The 20,394-nt window shown below is 63.2% G+C and overlaps 2 non-coding genes across 2 annotated transcripts; both read right to left on the reverse strand.

Annotated features, from left to right (window-relative positions):
* Positions 1-4,569: 4,569 nt before the first annotated feature.
* Positions 4,570-4,688, reverse strand: LOC131865371 (5S ribosomal RNA). Its single transcript, XR_009364099.1, has one exon. It is a non-coding gene; the product is annotated as a 5S ribosomal RNA (ribosomal RNA).
* A 7,782-nt stretch (positions 4,689-12,470) lies between these two features.
* LOC131865372 (5S ribosomal RNA) lies at positions 12,471-12,589 on the reverse strand. Its single transcript, XR_009364100.1, has one exon. It is a non-coding gene; the product is annotated as a 5S ribosomal RNA (ribosomal RNA).
* Positions 12,590-20,394: the final 7,805 nt, after the last annotated feature.

Raw genomic sequence — 20,394 nt, forward strand, 5'->3', positions numbered from 1 at the left:
TTTTATGGAAATTAGTGAAGGCATCGCATCAAAGGTGCGCACCTCGCTGCCCACCTTGGTGTGCTCCGAGGTGCCCACCACGGTGCGCAACGCCGGTGCGAACCCGGGAGCGCCCCGATGTGTGCTCCAAGGTGCGGCGTGCACGAAGTCGGACCCCGGTTTGCCCCGGGTGCGCACCTCGCGTGCACCTTGGTGCGCACACCTTGGCTGGGTTGCGCGGCCTGGTGGGCACCATGGTGCGCACCAAGGAGCGCTCCGAAGTGTGCTCCAAGGTGCGGCGTGCACGAAGTCGGAGCCCGGTTTGCCCCGGGTGCGCACCTTCGCCGCGGTGGGCACCATGGCGTGCACGAAGTCGGAGCCCGGTTTGCCCCGGGTGCGCACCTCGCGTGCACCTTCGCCGGGGTGGGCACCTCGGCTGGGGTGCGCGCCCTGGTGCGCACCAAGGAGCGCTCTGAAGTGTGCTCCAAGGTGCGGCGTGCACGAAGTCGGAGCCCGGTTTGCCCCGGGTGTGCACCTCGCGTGCACCTTCGCTGCGGTGGGCACCTTGGCTGGGTTGCGCGCCTTGGTGGGCACCATGCAGTGCACGAAGTCGGAGCCCGGTTTGCCCCGGGCGCGCACCTCCGCCAGGGTGGGCACCTTGGTGCGCACAACTTGCCTGGGCTGCGCACCAGGAAGGGCTCAAGATGGCACCCGCGTTCCGTTTTTTTCACTATCTTTCAGAACGGAAATTTTAAAATATCGTTTTTTTTTGCCTTTTCTGGAAATTAGTGAAGGCAGCGCATCAAAGGTGCGCAACGCTGGTGCGAACCTGGGAGCGCTCCGATGTGTGCTCCAAGGTGCGGCGTGCACGAAGTCGGACCCCGGTTTGCCCCGGGTGCGCACCTCGCGTGCACCTTGGTGCGCACACCTTGGCTGGGTTGCGCGCCCTGGTGGGCACCATGGTGCGCACCAAGGAGCGCTCCGAAGTGTGCTCCAAGGTGCGGCGTGCACGAAGTCGGAGCCCGGTTTGCCCCGGGTGCGCACCTCGCGTGCACCTTCGCCGCGGTGGGCACCATGGCGTGCACGAAGTCGGAGCCCGGTTTGCCCCGGGTGCGCACCTCGCGTGCACCTTCGCCGGGGTGGGCACCTTCGTGTGCAGACCTTGGCTGGGTTGCGCGCCCTGGTGGGCACCATGGTGCGCACCAAGGAGCGCTCCGAAGTGTGCTCCAAGGTGCGGCCTGCACGAAGTCGGAGCCCGGTTTGCCCCGGGTGTGCACCTCGGGTGGGCACCTTGGTGCGCATGCCTTGCCTGGGCTGCGCACCAGGGCGGGCTCAAGATGGCACCCGCGTTCCTTTTTTTTCACTATCTTTCAAAACGGAAATTTTAAAATCTCATTTTTTTTTGCCTTTTTCTGGAAATTAGTGAAGGCAGCGCATCAAAGGTGCGCACCTCGCTGCCCACCACGGTGCGCAACGCCGGTGGGCACCCGGGAGTGCTTCGAAGTGTGCTCCAAGGTGCTGCGTGCACGTTGTCGGAGCCCGGTTTGCCCCGGGTGCGCACCTCGCGTGCACCTTCGTCGGGGTGGGCACCTTGGCTGGGTTTGCCCCGGCTGCGCTCCGAAGCGGGGTTATTGGAGCGCCGCCTCTTTTTTTGTCGGAGCGTTTGGTGGGGTTTCTCGCATTGGCTCTTCCGAGGCCCGGTTGCCACCCTGGCGCGCACGAAGTCGGAAGTAGGGTTAATTGCCCGGGTGCGCACCTTTGCCAGGGTGGGCACCTTACCTGGGCTGCGCACCAGGGCGGGCTCAAGATGGCACGCGCGTTCCGTTTTTTTCACTATCTTTCAAAACGGAAATTTTAAAATCTCCTTTTTTTTTTGCCTTTTCTGGAAATTAGTGAAGGCAGCGCATCAAAGGTGCGCACCTCGCTGCCCACCTTGGTGTGCTCTGAGGTGCGCACCCGGGAGCGCTACGAAGTGTGCTCCAAGGTGCGGCGTGCACGTTGTCGGAGCCCGGTTTGCCCCGGGTGCGCACCTCGCCTGCACCTTGGCCGGGGTGGGCACCTTGGCTGGGTTTGCCCAGGGTGCGCTCCGAAGCGGGGTTACTGGAGCGCCCCCTCTTTTTTTGTCAGAGCGTTTGGTGGGGTTTCTCGCATTGGCTCTTCCCAGGCCCGGTTGTTGGGTGCGCTCCCACCCTGGCGCGCGCGAAGTTGGAAGTTGGGTTAATTGCCCGGGCGCGCACCTTCGCCAGGGTGGGCACCTTGGTGCGCACACCTTGGCTGGGCTGCGCACCAGGGCGGGCTCAAGATGGCACCAGCATTCCCTTTTTCTCACTATCTTTCAAAACGGAAATTTTAAAATCTCGTTTTTTTTTTGCCTTTTATGGAAATTAGTGAAGGCATCGCATCAAAGGTGCGCACCTCGCTGCCCACCTTGGTGTGCTCCGAGGTGCCCACCACGGTGCGCAACGCCGGTGCGAACCCGGGAGCGCCCCGATGTGTGCTCCAAGGTGCGGCGTGCACGAAGTCGGACCCCGGTTTGCCCCGGGTGCGCACCTCGCGTGCACCTTGGTGCGCACACCTTGGCTGGGTTGCGCGGCCTGGTGGGCACCATGGTGCGCACCAAGGAGCGCTCCGAAGTGTGCTCCAAGGTGCGGCGTGCACGAAGTCGGAGCCCGGTTTGCCCCGGGTACGCACCTCGCGTGCACCTTCGCCGGGGTGGGCACCTCGGCTGGGTTGCGCGCCCTGGTGCGCACCAAGGAGCGCTCCGAAGTGTGCTCCAAGGTGCGGCGTGCACGAAGTCGGAGCCCGGTTTGCCCCGGGTGCGCACCTTCGCCGCGGTGCGCACCATGGCGTGCACGAAGTCGGAGCCCGGTTTGCCCCGGGTGCGCACCTCGCGTGCACCTTCGGCGGGGTTGCGCGCCCTGGTGGGCACCATGGTGCGCACCAAGGAGCGCTCCGAAGTGTGCTCCAAGGTGCGGCGTGCACGAAGTCGGAGCCCGGTTTGCCCCGGGTGCGCACCTCGCGTGCACCTTCGGCGGGGTTGCGCGCCCTGGTGGGCACCATGGTGCGCACCAAGGAGCGCTCCGAAGTGTGCTCCAAGGTGCGGCGTGCACGAAGTCGGAGCCCGGTTTGCCCCGGGTGCGCACCTCGCGTGCACCTTCGCCGCGGTGGGCACCATGGCGTGCACGAAGTCGGAGCCCGGTTTGCCCCGGGTGCGCACCTCGCGTGCACCTTCGCCGGGGTGGGCACCTCGGCTGGGTTGCGCGCCCTGGTGCGCACCAAGGAGCGCTCCGAAGTGTGCTCCAAGGTGCGGCGTGCACGAAGTCGGAGCCCGGTTTGCCCCGGGTGCGCACCTCGCGTGCACCTTCGCCAGGGTGGGCACCTCGGTGCGCACACCTTCTCAATGTTTTCTTGCCTTTTCTGGAAATTGGTGAAGGCAGCGCATCAAAGGTGCGCACCTCGGTGTGCTCCGAGGTGCGAACCCGAGAGCGCTCCGAGGTGCCCACGAAGTCGAAAGTCGGGTTAATTGCATTGTTTTCCCCGGGTGCGCTCCGAGGTGCGCAACATCGGCGCGCACCAAGGAGGGCTCCGAAGTGTGCTCCAAGGTGCGCACGATGGCGTGCACCTCTGGTGCGCACGATTCGGAGCTCGGTTTGACCGGGGTGCGCACACCTTGGCTGGGTTGCGCACCTTTTGTGCGCTCCAAGGTGCGCACGAAGTCGGAGCTCGGTTTGCCCCGGGTGCGCACCTTCGCCAGGGTGCGCACCTTGATGCGCACGCCTTGGCTGGGCTGCGCACCTTGGTGGGCGCCATGGTGCGCACCTTTCGTGCGCTCCAAGGTGCGCACGAAGTCGGAGCTCGGTTTGCCCCGGGTGCGCACCTTGGTGGGCGCCATGGTGCACTCCGAGGTGCCCAAGATTGGTGCGCACCAAGGAGCGCTCCGAAGTGCGCTCCAAGGTGCGCGCGAAGTCGAAAGTTGGGTTAATTGTCCGGTTTGCCTCGGGTGCGCACCTTGCGTGCACCTTCGCCAGGGTGGGCTGGGCTGCGCACACCTTGGCACCCGCGTTTCCTTCATTTTAAATTTTTTTTTTTTACAATCTCTCAAGTGGGAAATTCTATAATCTCAACTTTTTTTGCCTTTTCAGGAAACTTTTGAATGGAGCGCATCATTGGTGCGCTCCGAAGTGTGCTCCAAAGCTCTCTCCAGCTGCGTGCACCTGCCCCGGCCGCGCACCCGGCCCCGCCCAGCTTCGCTCACCTGTCCCGGGCGTCTGGTGCGGAACCTTAGAGTAAGAAACATCACCGTGCACCTTGGCCAACGTGCGCGACTCGACCGAGCGCGCACTGGCCGAGGTGCACACCGATTTCACCTGGGTGCGCGCGCAGCACCTCGGGCGCACCGGGGTGCGCGCACAACGCCCGGGTTGCACCGTGGCCTGTGTGCTCGGGGCGCCTCGGGTGCGCGCTCGGTGTCGCCCCCGCGCGCGCGGTAGTGCGGGCAGCGCACCCCGGCCCGGCCCGGCCCCGACGAGAACGCAAACGGGCAAAAGGTTTATTCAAATAGCATTGCGACGCCCGGCGAAAAACTAAAAAAGGGTGCAACACCGGGACTTCCCGGGAGGTCACCCATCCCAGTACTACTCCGGCCCAAGCGCGCTTAACTGCGGAGTTCTGATGGGATCCGGTGCACTAACGCTGGTATGATCGCACCCGTTATGAGCTTGTCGCAGTGTGTACTTAGCAAACCGCGACCCACGTGCGAATCCACCCCGGCCACCCACCCCCGTCGAGGTGCACACCCTCCCTCGCGAAGTGCGCCCCGTTCGCCAAGTGTGAGCCCTGCCCGGGTGCGCGCACCTTGCTAGGGCGTCGGGTGTGCACCCGGCCCGGCCTACGTGCGTGCACCTGGAGGGGGCGTCGTGTGCGTGCAGTGTCCCGTCTGCAACGCGGTGCCCACACACCACCTCGGGCGCAACGACCTGCGCTCACATGTGGGCCGAGTGCACCTTGGTGCATGTTCGGGGCGCCTCGGGTGCACGCTCGATCTTGCCCCGGTGCACCAAGGCGCTCGGTTTGCCCCGGGTGCGCACTTGGTGCAAGGTGGGCACCCAAAATAGGGATCAAGCACCAAAACACAAGTTTCGGGATGCAAAATGGGACCCAAGGACCACAAATGCGTTCCAAGACCCATGATGGGTCCACGAGAACAAAAATGTGTTCCGAGACTTAATAAACAAATATTGGGTTTTAGGAGAAGAAACATGCTCTGATGCCCAAAACGAGAATCGACCCCGAAAAGGCCACAGGCCAAAAGTGGGATGCGAGACAAAAAAAAATGGGACCCGAGGACCAAAATTGGGTTCCCAGGTCGAAGACAGGGCAACCGGACAAGAAACGACCTCTAAGGCTCGAAATGAGTCCCGACGACTAAAACTTGACAAGAAGCACCCATCAGGCACCCAACTCGACACCCATGGGATGCCGACCCACCCGGGCTTCCACCTAGCACACCTTGGCACCCACCCACCCTCGCACCCAACCTCGCACCCAACTTAGCACCTTTGAACCCACATTGGCACTCACCCTGACCCTGGCACCTTGGAACCCACATTGGCACTCACCTTGACCCTGGCACCCACCTTTGCACTCACCTTGGGACCCACCCTGGCTCCCACCTCGGCACCCACCCAGACACCCACCTTGGTTCCTTGGCACCCACCTTGGATCCTTGGCACCCACCCCGACACCCACCTTGGCACGCAACTTGGCTACTTGCCACCCACCTTGGCTCCTTGACGCCCACCCCGACAACCACCCCGTGACCTACCCTGGCTAGGGTTGGTGCACACCCACCCTGGTGCCCACCTTGGCACCCACCCTATGACCCACCTTGGCACGCACCTTAGTACCCACCCCGTTACCCACCCTAGGACCCACCCCGTGACCCACCTTGGCCAGGGTGGGTGCCTTGGTGCGCACAACTTGCCTGGGCTGCACACCAGGGCGGGCTCAAGATGGCACCCGCGTTCCGTTTTTTTCACTATCTTTCAAAACGGAAATTTTAAAATCTCATTTTTTTCTTTTTTTTGCCTTTTCTGGAAATTAGTGAAGGCAGCGCATCAAAGGTGCGCAATGCTGGTGCGAACCCGGGAGCGCTCCGATGTGTGCTCCAAGGTGCGGCGTGCACGAAGTCCGAGCCCGGTTTGCCCCGGGTGCGCACCTCGCGTGCACCTTCGCCGGGGTGAGCACCTTGGCTGGGTTGCGCGCCCTGGTGCGTACCAAGGAGCGCTCTGAAGTGTGCTCCAAGGTGCGGCGTGCACGAAGTCGGAGCCCGGTTTGCCCCGGGTGTGCACCTCGGGTGCGCACCTCGCGTGCACCTTCGCTGCGGTGGGCACCTTGGCTGGGTTGCGCGCCTTGGTGGGCACCATGCAGTGCACGAAGTCGGAGCCCGGTTTGCCCCGGGCGCGCACCTCCGCCAGGGTGGGCACCTTGGTGCGCACAACTTGCCTGGGCTGCGCATCAGGAAGGGCTCAAGATGGCACCCGCGTTCCGTTTTTTTCACTATCTTTCAGAACGGAAATTTTAAAATATCGTTTTTTTTTGCCTTTTCTGGAAATTAGTGAAGGCAGCGCATCAAAGGTGCGCAACGCTGGTGCGAACCTGGGAGCGCTCCGATGTGTGCTCCAAGGTGCGGCGTGCACGAAGTCGGAGCCCGGTTTGCCTCGGGTGCGCCCTGGTGGGCACCATGGTGCGCACCAAGGAGCGCTCCGAAGTGTGCTCCAAGGTGCGGCCTGCACGAAGTCGGAGCCCGGTTTGCCCCGGGTGTGCACCTCGGGTGGGCACCTTGGTGCGCATGCCTTGCCTGGGCTGCGCACCAGGGCGGGCTCAAGATGGCACCCGCGTTCCTTTTTTTTCACTATCTTTCAAAACGGAAATTTTAAAATCTCATTTTTTTTTGCCTTTTTCTGGAAATTAGTGAAGGCAGCGCATCAAAGGTGCGCACCTCGCTGCCCACCACGGTGCGCAACGCCGGTGGGCACCCGGGAGTGCTTCGAAGTGTGCTCCAAGGTGCTGCGTGCACGTTGTCGGAGCCCGGTTTGCCCCGGGTGCGCACCTCGCGTGCACCTTCGTCGGGGTGGGCACCTTGGCTTGGTTTGCCCCGGCTGCGCTCCGAAGCGGGGTTATTGGAGCGCCGCCTCTTTTTTTGTCGGAGCGTTTGGTGGGGTTTCTCGCATTGGCTCTTCCGAGGCCCGGTTGCCACCCTGGCGCGCACGAAGTCGGAAGTAGGGTTAATTGCCCGGGTGCGCACCTTTGCCAGGGTGGCACCTTACCTGGGCTGCGCACCAGGGCGGGCTCAAGATGGCACGCGCGTTCCGTTTTTTTCACTATCTTTCAAAACGGAAATTTTAAAATCTCCTTTTTTTTTTGCCTTTTCTGGAAATTAGTGAAGGCAGCGCATCAAAGGTGCGCACCTCGCTGCCCACCTTGGTGTGCTCTGAGGTGCGCACCCGGGAGCGCTACGAAGTGTGCTCCAAGGTGCGGCGTGCACGTTGTCGGAGCCCGGTTTGCCCCGGGTGCGCACCTCGCCTGCACCTTGGCCGGGGTGGGCACCTTGGCTGGGTTTGCCCAGGGTGCGCTCCGAAGCGGGGTTACTGGAGCGCCCCCTCTTTTTTTGTCAGAGAGTTTGGTGGGGTTTCTCGCATTGGCTCTTCCCAGGCCCGGTTGTTGGGTGCGCTCCCACCCTGGCGCGCGCGAAGTTGGAAGTTGGGTTAATTGCCCGGGCGCGCACCTTCGCCAGGGTGGGCACCTTGGTGCGCAAACCTTGGCTGGGCTGCGCACCAGGGCGGGCTCAAGATGGCACCAGCATTCCCTTTTTCTCACTATCTTTCAAAACGGAAATTTTAAAATCTCGTTTTTTTTTTGCCTTTTATGGAAATTAGTGAAGGCATCGCATCAAAGGTGCGCACCTCGCTGCCCACCTTGGTGTGCTCCGAGGTGCCCACCACGGTGCGCAACGCCGGTGCGAACCCGGGAGCGCCCCGATGTGTGCTCCAAGGTGCGGCGTGCACGAAGTCGGACCCCGGTTTGCCCCGGGTGCGCACCTCGCGTGCACCTTGGTGCGCACACCTTGGCTGGGTTGCGCGGCCTGGTGGGCACCATGGTGCGCACCAAGGAGCGCTCCGAAGTGTGCTCCAAGGTGCGGCGTGCACGAAGTCGGAGCCCGGTTTGCCCCGGGTGCGCACCTTCGCCGCGGTGGGCACCATGGCGTGCACGAAGTCGGAGCCCGGTTTGCCCCGGGTGCGCACCTCGCGTGCACCTTCGCCGGGGTGGGCACCTCGGCTGGGGTGCGCGCCCTGGTGCGCACCAAGGAGCGCTCTGAAGTGTGCTCCAAGGTGCGGCGTGCACGAAGTCGGAGCCCGGTTTGCCCCGGGTGTGCACCTCGCGTGCACCTTCGCTGCGGTGGGCACCTTGGCTGGGTTGCGCGCCTTGGTGGGCACCATGCAGTGCACGAAGTCGGAGCCCGGTTTGCCCCGGGCGCGCACCTCCGCCAGGGTGGGCACCTTGGTGCGCACAACTTGCCTGGGCTGCGCACCAGGAAGGGCTCAAGATGGCACCCGCGTTCCGTTTTTTTCACTATCTTTCAGAACGGAAATTTTAAAATATCGTTTTTTTTTGCCTTTTCTGGAAATTAGTGAAGGCAGCGCATCAAAGGTGCGCAACGCTGGTGCGAACCTGGGAGCGCTCCGATGTGTGCTCCAAGGTGCGGCGTGCACGAAGTCGGACCCCGGTTTGCCCCGGGTGCGCACCTCGCGTGCACCTTGGTGCGCACACCTTGGCTGGGTTGCGCGCCCTGGTGGGCACCATGGTGCGCACCAAGGAGCGCTCCGAAGTGTGCTCCAAGGTGCGGCGTGCACGAAGTCGGAGCCCGGTTTGCCCCGGGTGCGCACCTCGCGTGCACCTTCGCCGCGGTGGGCACCATGGCGTGCACGAAGTCGGAGCCCGGTTTGCCCCGGGTGCGCACCTCGCGTGCACCTTCGCCGGGGTGGGCACCTTCGTGTGCAGACCTTGGCTGGGTTGCGCGCCCTGGTGGGCACCATGGTGCGCACCAAGGAGCGCTCCGAAGTGTGCTCCAAGGTGCGGCCTGCACGAAGTCGGAGCCCGGTTTGCCCCGGGTGTGCACCTCGGGTGGGCACCTTGGTGCGCATGCCTTGCCTGGGCTGCGCACCAGGGCGGGCTCAAGATGGCACCCGCGTTCCTTTTTTTTCACTATCTTTCAAAACGGAAATTTTAAAATCTCATTTTTTTTTGCCTTTTTCTGGAAATTAGTGAAGGCAGCGCATCAAAGGTGCGCACCTCGCTGCCCACCACGGTGCGCAACGCCGGTGGGCACCCGGGAGTGCTTCGAAGTGTGCTCCAAGGTGCTGCGTGCACGTTGTCGGAGCCCGGTTTGCCCCGGGTGCGCACCTCGCGTGCACCTTCGTCGGGGTGGGCACCTTGGCTGGGTTTGCCCCGGCTGCGCTCCGAAGCGGGGTTATTGGAGCGCCGCCTCTTTTTTTGTCGGAGCGTTTGGTGGGGTTTCTCGCATTGGCTCTTCCGAGGCCCGGTTGCCACCCTGGCGCGCACGAAGTCGGAAGTAGGGTTAATTGCCCGGGTGCGCACCTTTGCCAGGGTGGGCACCTTACCTGGGCTGCGCACCAGGGCGGGCTCAAGATGGCACGCGCGTTCCGTTTTTTTCACTATCTTTCAAAACGGAAATTTTAAAATCTCCTTTTTTTTTTGCCTTTTCTGGAAATTAGTGAAGGCAGCGCATCAAAGGTGCGCACCTCGCTGCCCACCTTGGTGTGCTCTGAGGTGCGCACCCGGGAGCGCTACGAAGTGTGCTCCAAGGTGCGGCGTGCACGTTGTCGGAGCCCGGTTTGCCCCGGGTGCGCACCTCGCCTGCACCTTGGCCGGGGTGGGCACCTTGGCTGGGTTTGCCCAGGGTGCGCTCCGAAGCGGGGTTACTGGAGCGCCCCCTCTTTTTTTGTCAGAGCGTTTGGTGGGGTTTCTCGCATTGGCTCTTCCCAGGCCCGGTTGTTGGGTGCGCTCCCACCCTGGCGCGCGCGAAGTTGGAAGTTGGGTTAATTGCCCGGGCGCGCACCTTCGCCAGGGTGGGCACCTTGGTGCGCACACCTTGGCTGGGCTGCGCACCAGGGCGGGCTCAAGATGGCACCAGCATTCCCTTTTTCTCACTATCTTTCAAAACGGAAATTTTAAAATCTCGTTTTTTTTTTGCCTTTTATGGAAATTAGTGAAGGCATCGCATCAAAGGTGCGCACCTCGCTGCCCACCTTGGTGTGCTCCGAGGTGCCCACCACGGTGCGCAACGCCGGTGCGAACCCGGGAGCGCCCCGATGTGTGCTCCAAGGTGCGGCGTGCACGAAGTCGGACCCCGGTTTGCCCCGGGTGCGCACCTCGCGTGCACCTTGGTGCGCACACCTTGGCTGGGTTGCGCGGCCTGGTGGGCACCATGGTGCGCACCAAGGAGCGCTCCGAAGTGTGCTCCAAGGTGCGGCGTGCACGAAGTCGGAGCCCGGTTTGCCCCGGGTACGCACCTCGCGTGCACCTTCGCCGGGGTGGGCACCTCGGCTGGGTTGCGCGCCCTGGTGCGCACCAAGGAGCGCTCCGAAGTGTGCTCCAAGGTGCGGCGTGCACGAAGTCGGAGCCCGGTTTGCCCCGGGTGCGCACCTTCGCCGCGGTGCGCACCATGGCGTGCACGAAGTCGGAGCCCGGTTTGCCCCGGGTGCGCACCTCGCGTGCACCTTCGGCGGGGTTGCGCGCCCTGGTGGGCACCATGGTGCGCACCAAGGAGCGCTCCGAAGTGTGCTCCAAGGTGCGGCGTGCACGAAGTCGGAGCCCGGTTTGCCCCGGGTGCGCACCTCGCGTGCACCTTCGGCGGGGTTGCGCGCCCTGGTGGGCACCATGGTGCGCACCAAGGAGCGCTCCGAAGTGTGCTCCAAGGTGCGGCGTGCACGAAGTCGGAGCCCGGTTTGCCCCGGGTGCGCACCTCGCGTGCACCTTCGCCGCGGTGGGCACCATGGCGTGCACGAAGTCGGAGCCCGGTTTGCCCCGGGTGCGCACCTCGCGTGCACCTTCGCCGGGGTGGGCACCTCGGCTGGGTTGCGCGCCCTGGTGCGCACCAAGGAGCGCTCCGAAGTGTGCTCCAAGGTGCGGCGTGCACGAAGTCGGAGCCCGGTTTGCCCCGGGTGCGCACCTCGCGTGCACCTTCGCCAGGGTGGGCACCTCGGTGCGCACACCTTCTCAATGTTTTCTTGCCTTTTCTGGAAATTGGTGAAGGCAGCGCATCAAAGGTGCGCACCTCGGTGTGCTCCGAGGTGCGAACCCGAGAGCGCTCCGAGGTGCCCACGAAGTCGAAAGTCGGGTTAATTGCATTGTTTTCCCCGGGTGCGCTCCGAGGTGCGCAACATCGGCGCGCACCAAGGAGGGCTCCGAAGTGTGCTCCAAGGTGCGCACGATGGCGTGCACCTCTGGTGCGCACGATTCGGAGCTCGGTTTGACCGGGGTGCGCACACCTTGGCTGGGTTGCGCACCTTTTGTGCGCTCCAAGGTGCGCACGAAGTCGGAGCTCGGTTTGCCCCGGGTGCGCACCTTCGCCAGGGTGCGCACCTTGATGCGCACGCCTTGGCTGGGCTGCGCACCTTGGTGGGCGCCATGGTGCGCACCTTTCGTGCGCTCCAAGGTGCGCACGAAGTCGGAGCTCGGTTTGCCCCGGGTGCGCACCTTGGTGGGCGCCATGGTGCACTCCGAGGTGCCCAAGATTGGTGCGCACCAAGGAGCGCTCCGAAGTGCGCTCCAAGGTGCGCGCGAAGTCGAAAGTTGGGTTAATTGTCCGGTTTGCCTCGGGTGCGCACCTTGCGTGCACCTTCGCCAGGGTGGGCTGGGCTGCGCACACCTTGGCACCCGCGTTTCCTTCATTTTAAATTTTTTTTTTTTACAATCTCTCAAGTGGGAAATTCTATAATCTCAACTTTTTTTGCCTTTTCAGGAAACTTTTGAATGGAGCGCATCATTGGTGCGCTCCGAAGTGTGCTCCAAAGCTCTCTCCAGCTGCGTGCACCTGCCCCGGCCGCGCACCCGGCCCCGCCCAGCTTCGCTCACCTGTCCCGGGCGTCTGGTGCGGAACCTTAGAGTAAGAAACATCACCGTGCACCTTGGCCAACGTGCGCGACTCGACCGAGCGCGCACTGGCCGAGGTGCACACCGATTTCACCTGGGTGCGCGCGCAGCACCTCGGGCGCACCGGGGTGCGCGCACAACGCCCGGGTTGCACCGTGGCCTGTGTGCTCGGGGCGCCTCGGGTGCGCGCTCGGTGTCACCCCCGCGCGCGCGGTAGTGCGGGCAGCGCACCCCGGCCCGGCCCGGCCCCGACGAGAACGCAAACGGGCAAAAGGTTTATTCAAATAGCATTGCGACGCCCGGCGAAAAACTAAAAAAGGGTGCAACACCGGGACTTCCCGGGAGGTCACCCATCCCAGTACTACTCCGGCCCAAGCGCGCTTAACTGCGGAGTTCTGATGGGATCCGGTGCACTAACGCTGGTATGATCGCACCCGTTATGAGCTTGTCGCAGTGTGTACTTAGCAAACCGCGACCCACGTGCGAATCCACCCCGGCCACCCACCCCCGTCGAGGTGCACACCCTCCCTCGCGAAGTGCGCCCCGTTCGCCAAGTGTGAGCCCTGCCCGGGTGCGCGCACCTTGCTAGGGCGTCGGGTGTGCACCCGGCCCGGCCTACGTGCGTGCACCTGGAGGGGGCGTCGTGTGCGTGCAGTGTCCCGTCTGCAACGCGGTGCCCACACACCACCTCGGGCGCAACGACCTGCGCTCACATGTGGGCCGAGTGCACCTTGGTGCATGTTCGGGGCGCCTCGGGTGCACGCTCGATCTTGCCCCGGTGCACCAAGGCGCTCGGTTTGCCCCGGGTGCGCACTTGGTGCAAGGTGGGCACCCAAAATAGGGATCAAGCACCAAAACACAAGTTTCGGGATGCAAAATGGGACCCAAGGACCACAAATGCGTTCCAAGACCCATGATGGGTCCACGAGAACAAAAATGTGTTCCGAGACTTAATAAACAAATATTGGGTTTTAGGAGAAGAAACATGCTCTGATGCCCAAAACGAGAATCGACCCCGAAAAGGCCACAGGCCAAAAGTGGGATGCGAGACAAAAAAAAATGGGACCCGAGGACCAAAATTGGGTTCCCAGGTCGAAGACAGGGCAACCGGACAAGAAACGACCTCTAAGGCTCGAAATGAGTCCCGACGACTAAAACTTGACAAGAAGCACCCATCAGGCACCCAACTCGACACCCATGGGATGCCGACCCACCCGGGCTTCCACCTAGCACACCTTGGCACCCACCCACCCTCGCACCCAACCTCGCACCCAACTTAGCACCTTTGAACCCACATTGGCACTCACCCTGACCCTGGCACCTTGGAACCCACATTGGCACTCACCTTGACCCTGGCACCCACCTTTGCACTCACCTTGGGACCCACCCTGGCTCCCACCTCGGCACCCACCCAGACACCCACCTTGGTTCCTTGGCACCCACCTTGGATCCTTGGCACCCACCCCGACACCCACCTTGGCACGCAACTTGGCTACTTGCCACCCACCTTGGCTCCTTGACGCCCACCCCGACAACCACCCCGTGACCTACCCTGGCTAGGGTTGGTGCACACCCACCCTGGTGCCCACCTTGGCACCCACCCTATGACCCACCTTGGCACGCACCTTAGTACCCACCCCGTTACCCACCCTAGGACCCACCCCGTGACCCACCTTGGCCAGGGTGGGTGCCTTGGTGCGCACAACTTGCCTGGGCTGCACACCAGGGCGGGCTCAAGATGGCACCCGCGTTCCGTTTTTTTCACTATCTTTCAAAACGGAAATTTTAAAATCTCATTTTTTTCTTTTTTTTGCCTTTTCTGGAAATTAGTGAAGGCAGCGCATCAAAGGTGCGCAATGCTGGTGCGAACCCGGGAGCGCTCCGATGTGTGCTCCAAGGTGCGGCGTGCACGAAGTCCGAGCCCGGTTTGCCCCGGGTGCGCACCTCGCGTGCACCTTCGCCGGGGTGAGCACCTTGGCTGGGTTGCGCGCCCTGGTGCGTACCAAGGAGCGCTCTGAAGTGTGCTCCAAGGTGCGGCGTGCACGAAGTCGGAGCCCGGTTTGCCCCGGGTGTGCACCTCGGGTGCGCACCTCGCGTGCACCTTCGCTGCGGTGGGCACCTTGGCTGGGTTGCGCGCCTTGGTGGGCACCATGCAGTGCACGAAGTCGGAGCCCGGTTTGCCCCGGGCGCGCACCTCCGCCAGGGTGGGCACCTTGGTGCGCACAACTTGCCTGGGCTGCGCATCAGGAAGGGCTCAAGATGGCACCCGCGTTCCGTTTTTTTCACTATCTTTCGGAACGGAAATTTTAAAATATCGTTTTTTTTTGCCTTTTCTGGAAATTAGTGAAGGCAGCGCATCAAAGGTGCGCAACGCTGGTGCGAACCTGGGAGCGCTCCGATGTGTGCTCCAAGGTGCGGCGTGCACGAAGTCGGAGCCCGGTTTGCCTCGGGTGCGCCCTGGTGGGCACCATGGTGCGCACCAAGGAGCGCTCTGAAGTGTGCTCCAAGGTGCGGCCTGCACGAAGTCGGAGCCCGGTTTGCCCCGGGTGTGCACCTCGGGTGGGCACCTTGGTGCGCATGCCTTGCCTGGGCTGCGCACCAGGGCGGGCTCAAGATGGCACCCGCGTTCCTTTTTTTTCACTATCTTTCAAAACGGAAATTTTAAAATCTCATTTTTTTTTGCCTTTTTCTGGAAATTAGTGAAGGCAGCGCATCAAAGGTGCGCACCTCGCTGCCCACCACGGTGCGCAACGCCGGTGGGCACCCGGGAGTGCTTCGAAGTGTGCTCCAAGGTGCTGCGTGCACGTTGTCGGAGCCCGGTTTGCCCCGGGTGCGCACCTCGCGTGCACCTTCGTCGGGGTGGGCACCTTGGCTTGGTTTGCCCCGGCTGCGCTCCGAAGCGGGGTTATTGGAGCGCCGCCTCTTTTTTTGTCGGAGCGTTTGGTGGGGTTTCTCGCATTGGCTCTTCCGAGGCCCGGTTGCCACCCTGGCGCGCACGAAGTCGGAAGTAGGGTTAATTGCCCGGGTGCGCACCTTTGCCAGGGTGGGCACCTTACCTGGGCTGCGCACGAGGGCGGGCTCAAGATGGCACGCGCGTTCCGTTTTTTTCACTATCTTTCAAAACGGAAATTTTAAAATCTCCTTTTTTTTTTGCCTTTTCTGGAAATTAGTGAAGGCAGCGCATCAAAGGTGCGCACCTCGCTGCCCACCTTGGTGTGCTCTGAGGTGCGCACCCGGGAGCGCTACGAAGTGTGCTCCAAGGTGCGGCGTGCACGTTGTCGGAGCCCGGTTTGCCCCGGGTGCGCACCTCGCCTGCACCTTGGCCGGGGTGGGCACCTTGGCTGGGTTTGCCCAGGGTGCGCTCCGAAGCGGGGTTACTGGAGCGCCCCCTCTTTTTTTGTCAGAGAGTTTGGTGGGGTTTCTCGCATTGGCTCTTCCCAGGCCCGGTTGTTGGGTGCGCTCCCACCCTGGCGCGCGCGAAGTTGGAAGTTGGGTTAATTGCCCGGGCGCGCACCTTCGCCAGGGTGGGCACCTTGGTGCGCAAACCTTGGCTGGGCTGCGCACCAGGGCGGGCTCAAGATGGCACCAGCATTCCCTTTTTCTCACTATCTTTCAAAACGGAAATTTTAAAATCTCGTTTTTTTTTTGCCTTTTATGGAAATTAGTGAAGGCATCGCATCAAAGGTGCGCACCTCGCTGCCCACCTTGGTGTGCTCCGAGGTGCCCACCACGGTGCGCAACGCCGGTGCGAACCCGGGAGCGCCCCGATGTGTGCTCCAAGGTGCGGCGTGCACGAAGTCGGACCCCGGTTTGCCCCGGGTGCGCACCTCGCGTGCACCTTGGTGCGCACACCTTGGCTGGGTTGCGCGGCCTGGTGGGCACCATGGTGCGCACCAAGGAGCGCTCCGAAGTGTGCTCCAAGGTGCGGCGTGCACGAAGTCGGAGCCCGGTTTGCCCCGGGTGCGCACCTTCGCCGCGGTGGGCACCATGGCGTGCACGAAGTCGGAGCCCGGTTTGCCCCGGGTGCGCACCTCGCGTGCACCTTCGCCGGGGTGGGCACCTCGGCTGGGTTGCGCGCCCTGGTGCGCACCAAGGAGCGCTCTGAAGTGTGCTCCAAGGTGCGGCGTGCACGAAGTCGGAGCCCGGTTTGCCCCGGGTGTGCACCTCGCGTGCACCTTCGCTGCGGTGGGCACCTTGGCTGGGTTGCGCGCCTTGGTGGGCACCATGCAGTGCACGAAGTCGGAGCCCGGATTGCCCCGGGCGCGCACCTCCGCCAGGGTGGGCACCTTGGTGCGCACAACTTGCCTGGGCTGCGCACCAGGAAGGGCTCAAGATGGCACCCGCGTTCCGTTTTTTTCACTATCTTTCAGAACGGAAATTTTAAAATCTCGTTTTTTTTTGCCTTTTCTGGAAATTAGTGAAGGCAGCGCATCAAAGGTGCGCAACGCTGGTGCGAACCTGGGAGCGCTCCGATGTGTGCTCCAAGGTGCGGCGTGCACGAAGTCGGACCCCGGTTTGCCCCGGGTGCGCACCTCGCGTGCACCTTGGTGCGCACACCTTGGCTGGGTTGCGCGCCCTGGTGGGCACCATGGTGCGCACCAAGGAGCGCTCCGAAGTGTGCTCCAAGGTGCGGCGTGCACGAAGTCGGAGCCCGGTTTGCCCCGGGTGCGCACCTCGCGTGCACCTTCGCCGCGGTGGGCACCATGGCGTGCACGAAGTCGGAGCCCGGTTTGCCCCGGGTGCGCACCTCGCGTGCACCTTCGCCGGGGTGGGCACCTTGGTGTGCAGACCTTGGCTGGGTTGCGCGCCCTGGTGGGCACCATGGTGCGCACCAAGGAGCGCTCCGAAGTGTGCTCCAAGGTGCGGCCTGCACGAAGTCGGAGCCCGGTTTGCCCCGGGTGTGCACCTCGGGTGGGCACCTTGGTGCGCATGCCTTGCCTGGGCTGCGCACCAGGGCGGGCTCAAGATGGCACCCGCGTTCCTTTTTTTTCACTATCTTTCAAAATGGAAATTTTAAAATCTCATTTTTTTTTGCCTTTTTCTGGAAATTAGTGAAGGCAGCGCATCAAAGGTGCGCACCTCGCTGCCCACCACGGTGCGCAACGCCGGTGGGCACCCGGGAGTGCTTCGAAGTGTGCTCCAAGGTGCTGCGTGCACGTTGTCGGAGCCCGGTTTGCCCCGGGTGCGCACCTCGCGTGCACCTTCGTCGGGGTGGGCACCTTGGCTGGGTTTGCCCCGGCTGCGCTCCGAAGCGGGGTTATTGGAGCGCCGCCTCTTTTTTTGTCGGAGCGTTTGGTGGGGTTTCTCGCATTGGCTCTTCCGAGGCCCGGTTGCCACCCTGGCGCGCACGAAGTCGGAAGTAGGGTTAATTGCCCGGGTGCGCACCTTTGCCAGGGTGGGCACCTTACCTGGGCTGCGCACCAGGGCGGGCTCAAGATGGCACGCGCGTTCCGTTTTTTTCACTATCTTTCAAAACGGAAATTTTAAAATCTCCTTTTTTTTTTGCCTTTTCTGGAAATTAGTGAAGGCAGCGCATCAAAGGTGCGCACCTCGCTGCCCACCTTGGTGTGCTTTGAGGTGCGCACCCGGGAGCGCTACGAAGTGTGCTCCAAGGTGCGGCGTGCACGTTGTCGGAGCCCGGTTTGCCCCGGGTGCGCACCTCGCCTGCACCTTGGCCGGGGTGGGCACCTTGGCTGGGTTTGCCCAGGGTGCGCTCCGAAGCGGGGTTACTGGAGCGCCCCCTCTTTTTTTGTCAGAGCGTTTGGTGGGGTTTCTCGCATTGGCTCTTCCCAGGCCCGGTTGTTGGGTGCGCTCCCACCCTGGCGCGCGCGAAGTTGGAAGTTGGGTTAATTGCCCGGGCGCGCACCTTCGCCAGGGTGGGCACCTTGGTGCGCACACCTTGGCTGGGCTGCGCACCAGGGCGGGCTCAAGATGGCACCAGCATTCCCTTTTTCTCACTATCTTTCAAAACGGAAATTTTAAAATCTCGTTTTTTTTTTGCCTTTTATGGAAATTAGTGAAGGCATCGCATCAAAGGTGCGCACCTCGCTGCCCACCTTGGTGTGCTCCGAGGTGCCCACCACGGTGCGCAACGCCGGTGCGAACCCGGGAGCGCCCCGATGTGTGCTCCAAGGTGCGGCGTGCACGAAGTCGGACCCCGGTTTGCCCCGGGTGCGCACCTCGCGTGCACCTTGGTGCGCACACCTTGGCTGGGTTGCGCGGCCTGGTGGGCACCATGGTGCGCACCAAGGAGCGCTCCGAAGTGTGCTCCAAGGTGCGGCGTGCACGAAGTCGGAGCCCGGTTTGCCCCGGGTACGCACCTCGCGTGCACCTTCGCCGGGGTGGGCACCTCGGCTGGGTTGCGCGCCCTGGTGCGCACCAAGGAGCGCTCCGAAGTGTGCTCCAAGGTGCGGCGTGCACGAAGTCGGAGCCCGGTTTGCCCCGGGTGCGCACCTTCGCCGCGGTGCGCACCATGGCGTGCACGAAGTCGGAGCCCGGTTTGCCCCGGGTGCGCACCTCGCGTGCACCTTCGGCGGGGTTGCGCGCCCTGGTGGGCACCATGGTGCGCACCAAGGAGCGCTCCGAAGTGTGCTCCAAGGTGCGGCGTGCACGAAGTCGGAGCCCGGTTTGCCCCGGGTGCGCACCTCGCGTGCACCTTCGGCGGGGTTGCGCGCCCTGGTGGGCACCATGGTGCGCACCAAGGAGCGCTCCGAAGTGTGCTCCAAGGTGCGGCGTGCACGAAGTCGGAGCCCGGTTTGCCCCGGGTGCGCACCTCGCGTGCACCTTCGCCGCGGTGGGCACCATGGCGTGCACGAAGTCGGAGCCCGGTTTGCCCCGGGTGCGCACCTCGCGTGCACCTTCGCCGGGGTGGGCACCTCGGCTGGGTTGCGCGCCCTGGTGCGCACCAAGGAGCGCTCCGAAGTGTGCTCCAAGGTGCGGCGTGCACGAAGTCGGAGCCCGGTTTGCCCCGGGTGCGCACCTCGCGTGCACCTTCGCCAGGGTGGGCACCTCGGTGCGCACACCTTCTCAATGTTTTCTTGCCTTTTCTGGAAATTGGTGAAGGCAGCGCATCAAAGGTGCGCACCTCGGTGTGCTCCGAGGTGCGAACCCGAGAGCGCTCCGAGGTGCCCACGAAGTCGAAAGTCGGGTTAATTGCATTGTTTTCCCCGGGTGCGCTCCGAGGTGCGCAACATCGGCGCGCACCAAGGAGGGCTCCGAAGTGTGCTCCAAGGTGCGCACGATGGCGTGCACCTCTGGTGCGCACGATTCGGAGCTCGGTTTGACCGGGGTGCGCACACCTTGGCTGGGTTGCGCACCTTTTGTGCGCTCCAAGGTGCGCACGAAGTCGGAGCTCGGTTTGCCCCGGGTGCGCACCTTCGCCAGGGTGCGCACCTTGATGCGCACGCCTTGGCTGGGCTGCGCACCTTGGTGGGCGCCATGGTGCGCACCTTTCGTGCGCTCCAAGGTGCGCACGAAGTCGGAGCTCGGTTTGCCCCGGGTGCGCACCTTGGTGGGCGCCATGGTGCACTCCGAGGTGCCCAAGATTGGTGCGCACCAAGGAGCGCTTCGAAGTGCGCTCCAAGGTGCGCGCGAAGTCGAAAGTTGGGTTAATTGTCCGGTTTGCCTCGGGTGCGCACCTTGCGTGCACCTTCGCCAGGGTGGGCGCCTTGGTGCGCACACCTTGGCTGGGCTGCGCACACCTTGGCACCCGCGTTTCCTTCATTTTAAATTTTTTTTTTTTACAATCTCTCAAGTGGGAAATTCTATAATCTCAACTTTTTTTGCCTTTTCAGGAAACTTTTGAATGGAGCGCATCATTGGTGCGCTCCGAAGTGTGCTCCAAAGCTCTCTCCAGCTGCGTGCACCTGCCCCGGCCGTGCACCCGGCCCCGCCCAGCTTCGCTCACCTGTCCCGGGCGTCTGGTGCGGAACCTTAGAGTAAGAAACATCACCGTGCACCTTGGCCAACGTGCGCGACTCGACCGAGCGCGCACTGGCCGAGGTGCACACCGATTTCACCTGGGTGCGCGCGCAGCACCTCGGGCGCACCGGGGTGCGCGCACAACGCCCGGGTTGCACCGTGGCCTGTGTGCTCGGGGTGCCTCGGGTGCGCGCTCGGTGTCGCCCCCGCGCGCGCGGTAGTGCGGGCAGCGCACCCCGGCCCGGCCCGGCCCCGACGAGAACGCAAACGGGCAAAAGGTTTATTCAAATAGCATTGCGACGCCCGGCGAAAAACTAAAAA

Source organism: Cryptomeria japonica, unplaced genomic scaffold, assembly GCF_030272615.1.
Source record: "Cryptomeria japonica unplaced genomic scaffold, Sugi_1.0 HiC_scaffold_109, whole genome shotgun sequence".
In the NCBI taxonomy this organism is placed as follows: domain Eukaryota; kingdom Viridiplantae; phylum Streptophyta; class Pinopsida; order Cupressales; family Cupressaceae; genus Cryptomeria; species Cryptomeria japonica.